At 36.0% G+C, this 9,787-nt stretch overlaps 1 pseudogene; it reads right to left on the bottom strand.

Moving 5' to 3' along the window:
* Positions 1–8,583: 8,583 nt before the first annotated feature.
* Positions 8,584–8,697, bottom strand: LOC139185523 (U2 spliceosomal RNA; annotated as a pseudogene).
* Between the last annotated feature and the right edge of the window lie 1,090 nt (positions 8,698–9,787).

The following is a 9,787-nucleotide window of genomic DNA, read 5'->3' as shown; positions in this document are numbered from 1 at the left end:
CAGGTTCCTCCATCCATGGGATTTTCCAGGCAAGAGTACTGCAGTGGGGTGCCATTGTGTTCTCCGATAAAATTGCTGGTACCCATTTTTACTCCCACCAGCAGTGTATAGAAATTTTTCCTCAATCACATCAGAAACAATATTTGCTAGTTATTTATGAATTTATCTTTTTAAAGCATGTTGGCTTTTTTACTTTCCTTTTTAGGGAAGTGCCTGTCAAAATCTTTTGCCTTTTTTGGATTGCCTTTTTTCTTAGTGATTCACTAGAGTTCTAGATCTGAATCATTTGATTGTTTTGTGCTATTAATACAAGTATTTCCTCCAAGTCTACTCACTTTTTAGTATAATTTGATGAACTAGAAGGTTTTAATTTTCATGTTGTTGAAAATATCACTTTTTCCTTGCCTTGAACACTTCTTGTATCTTGCTCAAAATGTACATCCCTACCTTGAGGATAGAAAAACATTCTCTTATTGTTTCCTAAAATTTTCATCAATTTTGCATTCATAATTTAAGCTTTAATTCACCTGGAGTTGATTTTTAGTTATGGAATGACATAAGAACCAAATTTCTTTTCATTTGTATAACGAGGTGTCTCTCAAGTTATTTATTGAAAAATGTATGTATCTCATATTTACCTACAATACCAACTCTGCCATAAATCAAATATTCATAGCTCTACTCTATTTCAAGATTTTTTGTTCTGTTTAATTGCTATATCCCTTAAAAAGTGCCACATTGTCTGAAATAGTACAGTATTATTTTAAGGTTGGATGTATGCTAAGACAATTGCCCTAACAGTCATCATCTTCAGGAACAATGTGTTATTTTTGTCCCTTTATGCGTCCTCATAAATTTTAGATCAGTTTTCAAGTATTTCCCAGACTCATTCTCTCTCTCCTCTTCCACACACACACACCCTATTGGCATTTTGATTGGATCAACTTGAATCCATAGATTAATTTGGGGAAAATTAACATTTTTCCAATATTAAGTGATATAATTTTATAATATATCTCTATTTTTAGAACTTCTTACAGTAAAATTTATATTTTTTCCATAATGGGTTTGCACATTTTAAAAATATTTATCCTTTTATTTTTTATCTTTTATAAATACTTGCTATTTTATGAATTAATTTTTGCATTTTGTAAACAGAAATGAAATTGATGTGATATCTAAGAAATTTGTTAATATAAATTTTAATTTTAACAAATTACCTATTGATTCCTTTGGGAGAGTGTTGACAATCAAATTATTTGTCAATAATATACATTTTCTTCTTTTCCAATACTTATATCTTTTATACTTCTTTATTTTCTGCATCATTGGTTCTAGTTTCATAAAATATGGTGGAAGTTTTCTTCTTTTTCTGTATTCCTTAATTGTGTGTGTAACTTTAGAATTATTTGTTCCTTCATTACTAGATAGACTTAGAAAAATCTGAGACTAGTGTTTTCTTTTTTGGGAGGGTTTTTTGTTGTTATTTATTTTTGTTTTACTAGTATTTACATATATGCTAAATTTGACCTCAGTCTTAATATTTGGTTAAAAGTCACTATTTAGCTTCTTCCTCAACCTCTGGAAACCTCAGAAGACAAATACTACTTTGATAAGAAATGTGCAAACTAGAATTTATGCATGATCAATGATCATGTGGTCAGGCACCATTTCCATGCATCTATTGAGGAAAAACTGTCTCAAAAACCTCAGAAGACAAATACTACTTTGATAAGAAATGTGCAAACTAGAATTTATTCATGATCAATGATCATGTGGTCAGGCACCATTTCCATGCATCTATTGAGGAAAAACTGTCTCAATACAAACAAGTTGATATTCAATTTTCTATTAAAGTACAAATCTTCATGTAGATAAGCATTCTAGAAATATATATTTCTTCCTTATATATTAGCTATTTTTTCCTCTTACATGTTTATATCTATTTGAATATTTATATTAATGATGAATGCTAAAACAACTTTTGGACCCAACCTAGCATTCGCCATCAATATAAACATTCAAATAGTTAAGAACTAACATCTCCAATATGCTACTGGAGATCAGTGGAGAAATAACTCCAGAAAGAATGAAGGGATGGTGCCAAAGCAATACCAAGTTGTGGGTGTGACTGGTGATAGAAGCAAGGTCCGATGCTGTAAAGAGCAATATTGCATAGGAAGCTGGAATGTCAGGTCCATGAATCAAGGCAAATTGGAAGTGGTCAAACAGGAGGTGGCAAGAGTGAACATCGACATTCTAGGAATCAGCGAACTAAAATGGACTGGAATAGGTGAATTTAACTCAGATGACCATTATATCTACTACTATGGGCAGGAATCCCTTAGAAGAAATGGAGTAGCCATCATGGTCAACAAAAGAGTCCGGAATGCAGTACTTGGATGCAATCTCAAAAATGATAGAATGATCTTTGTTCGTTTCCAAGGCAAACCATTCAATATCACAGTAATCCAAGTCTATGCCCCAACCAGTAATGCTAAAGAAGCTGAAGTTGAACAGTTCTATGAAGACCTACAAGACCTTTTAGAACTAACACCCCCAAAAGATGTCCTTTTCATTATAGGGGACTGGAATGCAAAAGTAGGAAGTCAAGAAACACCTTGTAACAATAAATTATAAAAGTAAAAGTAACAGGTAAATTTGGCCTTGGAATATGGAATGAAGCAGGCAAAGGCTAATAGAGTTTTGCCAAGAGAACACACTGATCATAGCAAACACCTTCTTCCAACAACACAAGAGAAGACTTGCCAGGAGCTGGCGAGAGACATTCCGCTCGTGACAAAGGTCATGAGGAAGGAGGCTCGGCATACGCAAAGGCGGGATCGAGCCTCGGGAGTCTCCCCGGATATTCTCGAGTATCTTCCCCCAAAAAACCAGAGTCTGCCTACTTTATTGCTTTGTGCTCTCACCTCTGACTTTACTGGGGGCTGTCCCCTACCACCATCTCGCTCTCTCTGTCAAAGAGTTAACTTACAGCTCCAATTAATAAAGTTCCTGGGCAATTTGGAGTGTTTAAATCCAAACCCCTCAGATGGCTCTCTAACTCGCCTGACAAGTTTACCCGGACTCCTGCAGCTATGCATACGATTGTTTACAGTCTCCCAGCCTCGAGAGGCATGGGAAGCTTAAGATATTCAAATAGCTTAGAGCCTCTCAGAGACTTAGAAACTGTCAGAATAAGACTAGTAAAGGATTTCATTGATGAGTCAATGCTTGTTGCCAAGTTTTCACATCCCCTGAATTGTATCCTTGAATGTGTATTAATTAATAGTGGGTATGTAGAAAAAATAAGTAGTGGCCTTGGTGTTAGTAACTTTAGACCCTTAAGGTAATAAATTCTTTCCTTTGTTGTAAACCCATTACACATCCACCCTATAGGAATGCAATTTTATCTTTGGAAGATGGCGCCAAACCTTAAAATAATTACTCTTAGAGAAAGTAAGTCTTTGTTGATAAGTCCTTGTCAAGAGTCATAAAATGTTAGTAGGCCTTCTGGCCAGAAGATGATGTAAATCACCTAAACCATTTGTATACGATAAATTTGCAGGAAAGAAACCCTGGTTTTTGATAAGGATCAAAAACTGCTGACTTTGCATCCCCTATTATCCTCTATGTGTAACTTAGGGTATAAAAGCCCCTGTTAAAAATAAAGCTATGGGCCTTGCTCACCAATGCTTGGTCTCCCCATGTCATTCTTTCCTTTAACTTCCGGCTGAAGTCTCCATCTGGAGCGTGGATATCCTCTGCGACCACTTATTTGTCTGGGCTTCTAAGACCCACTCGAGAAGGTGTCTAAGGTGGGGCACCTTCCGCTATTTGAGAGGGCGCCTGCGGCCTCCGTGGTCAGAGCTAACCTGGTGTCATGGGTTATATTGATTTTCCGCGTAAACCAAGCTACTCAGCCTCTTTTCTCCACTGAATTTTCCTACTGAGCTATCCTCATTCTATTACTCTTTATATCTCTAATTACCATTTGAATAGGTCGCCGACGCTGTCTCCCCTTCGAATACCCTGGATCAGCCGGGGCTGGTCCTCGGCAAAGACTCTATACATGGACATCACCAGATGGTCAATACCGAAATCAGATTGATTATATTCTTTGCAGCCAAAGATGGAGAAGCTCTATACAGTCAGCAAAAACAAGACTGGGAGCTGACTGTGGCTCAGATCATGAACTGCTTATTATCAAATTCAGACTTAAATTGAAGAAAGTAGGGAAAACCACTAGACCATTCAGGTATGACCTAAATCAAATCCCTTATTATTATACAGTGGAAGTGAGAAATAGATTTAAGGGACTAGATCTGATAGATAGAGTGCCTGATGAACTATGGAATGAGGTTTGTGACATTGTACAGAAGACAGAGATCAAGACCATCCCCATGGAAAAGAAATGCAAAAAAGCAAAATGGCTGTCTGAGGAGGCCTTACAAATAGCTGTGAAAAGAAGAGAAGTGAAAAGCAAAGGAGAAAGGAAAGATATAAGCATCTGAATGCAGAGTTCCAAAGAATAGCAAGAAGAGATAAGAAAGCCTTCCTCAGCGATCAATGAAAAGAAATAGAGGAAAACAACAGAATGGGAAAGACTACAGATCTCTTCAAGAAAATTAGAGATACCAAGGAAACATTTCATGCAAAGATGGGCTCGATAAAGGACATAAATGGTATGGACCTAAGAGAAGCAGAAGATGTTAAGAAGAGGTGGCAAGAATACACAGAAGAACTGTACAAAAAAGATCTTCATGACCAAGATAATCACGTTGGTGTGATCACTGACCTAGAGCCAGACATCCTGGAATGTGAAGTCAAGTAGGCCTTAGAAAGCATCTCTATGAACAAAGCTAGTGGAGGTGATGGAATTCTAGTTGAGCTATTTCAAATCCTGAGAGATGATGCTGTGAAAGTGCTACACTCAATATGCCAGCAAATTTGGAAAACTCAGCAGTGGCCACAGGACTAGAAAAGGTCAGTTTTCATTCCAATCCAAAAGAAAGGCAATGCCAAAGAGTGCTCAAACTACTGCACAGTTGCACTCATCTCACATGCTAGTAAAGTAATGCTCAAAATTCTCTAAGGCAGGCTTCAGCAATACATGAACCGTGAACTTCTAGATGTTCAAGCTGGTTTTAGAAAAGGCAGAGGAACCAGAGATCAAATTGCCAACATCCGCTGGATCATCGAAAAAGCAAGAGAGTTCCAGAAAAACATCTACTTCTGCTTTATTGACTATTCCAAAGCTTTTGACTGTGTGGATCACAATAAATTGTGGAAAATTCTGAAAGAGATGGGAATACCAGACCACCTGACCTGCCTCTTGAGAAACCTGTATGCAGTTCAGGAAGCAACAGTTAGAACTGGACATGGAACAACAGACTGGTTCCAAATAGGAAAAGGAGTATGTCAAGGCTGTATATTGTTACCCTGCTTATTTAACTTATATGCAGAGTACATCATGAGAAACGCTGGGCTGGAAGAAGCACAAGTTGGAATCAAGATTGCCGGGAGAAATATCAATAACCTCAGACATGCAGATGACACCACCCTGATGGCAGAAAGTGAAGAGGAACCAAAAATCCTCTTGATGAAAGTGAAAGAGGAGAGTGAAAAAGTTGGCTTAAAGCTCAACATTCAGAAAATGAAGATTATGGCATCTGGTCCCATCACTTCATGGCAAATAGATGGGGAAATAGTGGAAACAGTGTCAGACTTTATTTTCTGGGGCTCCCAAATCACTGCAGATGGTGATTGCAGCCAGGAAATTAAAAGACGCTTACTCCTTGGAAGGAAAGTTATGACCAACCTAGATAGCGTATTGAAAAGCAGAGACATTACTTTACCAACAGAGGTCTGTCTAGTCAAGGCTATGGTTTTTCCTGTGGTCATGTATGGATGTGAGAGTTGGACTGTGAAGAAAGCTGAGCACTGAAGAATTGATGCTTTTGAACTGTGGTGTGGGAGAAGACTCTTGAGAGTCCCTTGGACTGCAAGGAGATCCAACCAGTCCATTCTAAAGATCAGTCCTGGGTGTTCCTTGGGAGGACTGATGCTAAAGCTGAAACTCCAATACTTTGGCCATCTCATGCGAAGAGTTGACTCATTGGAAAAGACTCTGATGCTGGGAGGGATTGGGGGCAGGAGGAGAAGGGGACAACAGAGGATGAGATGGCTGGATCGCACCACCAACTTGATGGATGTGAGTTTGAGTGAACTCCAGGAGTTGGTGATGGACAGGGAGGCCTGGTGTACTGCAATTCATGGGGTCATAAAGAGTCGGACATGACAGAGCGGCTGAACTGAATATATATTAAAATAAAGCCACTATATGAATTTAATAAGATTATTTTGATCCAAATTATGCTTTTAAAAAGTTAAGTATTAATATAAGGGGGAACAGTGGATATTGGATTATATTTTAATCCTAAACTTTGAAAGTTATTTATTTTGTCATAATTCCCATCAACAAATGGATTATAAATAGAATATAAATGTTATCAGCTATAAATAGTATGAAAAATAAAACTTCAATATAACACAAACTTTAATCCATGAGTGTACATATAAATAAACAAATAATATGAAGAAAATAATATGCTAGAGAAATTTTATTCTTGCTAATAAAACTTGGCTTGGATGTAATTTAAGATGATTCTTAGGGTTTTTATGGAGTCTAAAAATGTAAAAGAAAATATCTGTAAAATGATAGTCAAGGATTCATTACAAATTTTAGTAGCTAAAAGTATAAGAAGTTCTTTAAAAAAATTTTATCCAATTTTTAAATTCCACATGTGAATTTACTACTAGAAAATATTTTATGAAAAACTTTTTCCTCTGTTATATTCAGCCAGCTATAAAGAAGTTTGTTATGTTTTTAAATATGCCAGTTGGAAAAACAGCATATTTGGTATCACTACTATATAATAGCTTGGCTACATGGCAACTGACCCTAAAAAGAAATTACTGTTCTTTAGCCAATTATGAAAGTTTGACACTATAATTGCTATCAGAAACAAATATTTCAAATAAATTTTAGATTTACTACTATATTCCAGAAATTTGTTCTGTGATAATTTTATTTGAATTTTGCCTTGGCTTTGGTTGAATGTTTGTTTAATATTTGGCAATAGTGTATGACCAAAGTGAACTTTTAGTACAACTCTAATTATACAATCTTCAGATTTTCTATTTCCTCATTACTTTTTCTAAAAATTAATTTCATCTATGTTCTCAAGTGTATTGCTAAAAAGTTATATTTAGTGTTCACATTTTCTCTTTTAAATACATCATCTAAGTTGTATACTCTTTTATCTTAAAATTGTTTTATTCTCTCATTTTTCTTGGTCAATCTACTTTAATGCTTGTATATTTCATTTTCTATTTAGAAAACTTGTGGCTTTACTGTCTCTATTCTAGATTCATTTTTTTAATTAATTTTTATTGGAATATAGTTGCTTTGCAATGTTGTTTTAGTTTCTGCTGTGCAGCACAATGAATCAGCCATACATGCACACATGCTGCTGCTGCTGCTGCTAAGTCGCTTCAGTCGTGTCCGACTCTGTGCGACCCCATAGACGGCAGCCCACCAGGCTCCGCCGTCCCTGGGATTCTCCAGGCAAGAACACTGGAGTGGATTGCCATTTTCTTCTCCAGTGCATGAAAGTGAAAAGTGAAAGTGAAGTCGCTCGGTCGTGTCCGACTCTTAGCAACTCCATGGACTGCAGCCTACCAGGCTCCTCCGTCCAGGTACATATATCCCCTCCCTTTTGGACTTCTTTCCATTCAGGTCACCACAGTGGATTGAGTTCCCTATGCTATGCAGCATGTTCTCATTAGTTATCTGTTTTATCCATAGTAGCAATAGTGTATATGTCTCAATCCGAAATTACTTTTCATTGTTTTCTTAAGCCTTTCTGTTGAGGTATAGCATGTATACTATAAAGTGCACAAATCTAAAATATGCAGTCAAATGCATTTTACAAACGAATATTTCTGTGAAACCACCATCCAGGTCAAGAGACAGAACATTTCAGACAGTTCAGTTCCCTTGTGCCCCTTTTCAGTTATTCTCTTCAGAGAAAATTTCTGTCATTTTTATCACTACTGATTCATTTTGTCTGCTCTTGAACTTCATGGAATAAAACCATACAGTACATAACCTTTGCACCTGGTTGCTTTTAATCAACATTATATCTATGAGAGACATCCAGATTGTTGTGAAGGAATAGTAAGTAGTTTGTTCTCTTTTTTATTGCTATGTATTATTCCTTCTTTTAATCCCCACCCCCACTTCTTTTCCTAAGATATAAAATGTAAGTAATTAGCTCACTGATTGAGACTTTCTTCTTTTCTTTTATGAAAAGGTACTAATTTGGCTGTATTTCATTAATTATAATATTAAGTATTTTCAGTATTCCATTCTGAATATTTTTAAAATCCTGTGATCTAACTCATGCCTTATTTAGGAAGGCACTCATTAATTTTCAAAAGTACAGTGTGGGTTTTGTTTTATTAGTATCATTTTCTTATTAGTTCTAATTTCCTTGCACTATGGTCAAACAAATTTGTTATGATTTCTTTTTTTTTTTTTTTTTTAGTGTCCTCGGATAGAGGACGTATCAGATATTAAACTGATAAGAACAGATACTACACTTGATCTTAGCCAAAAGGCCGAGAAGCGATGTTATGATTTCTTTAAGGCTATGTTTATAATCAGTTTTCATAAATGTTTTGTGTGCTTAGAAGGAATATCTGTTACCGGTGTAGTGTATAATTTTCTTCTATTTTTCTTTTTCTATTTTTAGTGTATAATTTTCTATGTGTCTATAAAATCAAAGTTGCTTGTTTCTTCAGATTCTCTTTCTGATTTTTTTGGCCTATTTTATCTGTAAGTTACTAAGAAATATGTATTAAAATATTCAACTATGATGGTGAATTAATCAGATTCTCTCTGTAGTTTTGTCAGTTTTTACATGATATGATTTGCTTCATAAAGCTTAGAATTCTTATACATTTTTAATAAAGTGAATTTTTATCATTTGCCTCTGCCTTAAAGTCGGAGAAGGCAATGGCAACCCACTCCGGTACTCTTGCCTGGAAAATCCCATGGACAGAGAAGCCTGGTGGGCTGCAGTCCATGGGGTTGTGAAGAGTCATGACTGAGCAACTTCACTTTCACTTTTCACTTTCATGCATTGGAGAAGGAAAGGGCAACCCACTCCAGTGTTCTTTCCTGGAGAATTCCAGGGACGGAGGAGCCTGGTGGGCTGTCGTCTATGGGGTTGTGCAGAGTCGGACAGGACTGACGTGACTTAGAAGCAGCAGCAGCTGCTGCCTTAAAGTTTCTTTTGTCTGGTACAACATATCTATGAGGAGTTTATTTGGATAATTATGTGTCTTATATGCTCTTTAACACTTTCATTATTTAAATTAATTTTTATTGAGAATAGTTGATTTATAATGTTTTTCTGTTGTACAGCAAAGTGAATCAGTTGTATATATATAGAAGTATCCACTTTTTTATAAATTCTTTTCCCATGTAGGTTATTACAGAGTATCAAGTAGAGTTCCCTGTGCTATAGAGTAGATTCTTATTAGTTATTTATCTTATATTTAGTAGTGTGAATATGTCAGTCCCAATCTCTGAATGTATCCCTCCCCCCTTTTCCCCCTTGGTATGCATAAGTTTGTTTTCTACATTTGTGACTTTTTCTGTTTGTTAGTTTTTAACACTTTTATATTAAAGCATTTTTTATAGATTGCCCTTCTGTAA

The sequence above is a fragment of the Bos indicus genome, chromosome 10 (genome assembly GCF_029378745.1).
Source record: "Bos indicus isolate NIAB-ARS_2022 breed Sahiwal x Tharparkar chromosome 10, NIAB-ARS_B.indTharparkar_mat_pri_1.0, whole genome shotgun sequence".
Taxonomy (NCBI): Eukaryota; Metazoa; Chordata; class Mammalia; order Artiodactyla; family Bovidae; genus Bos; species Bos indicus.
This window is presented reverse-complemented; position numbering and strand designations above follow the sequence as displayed.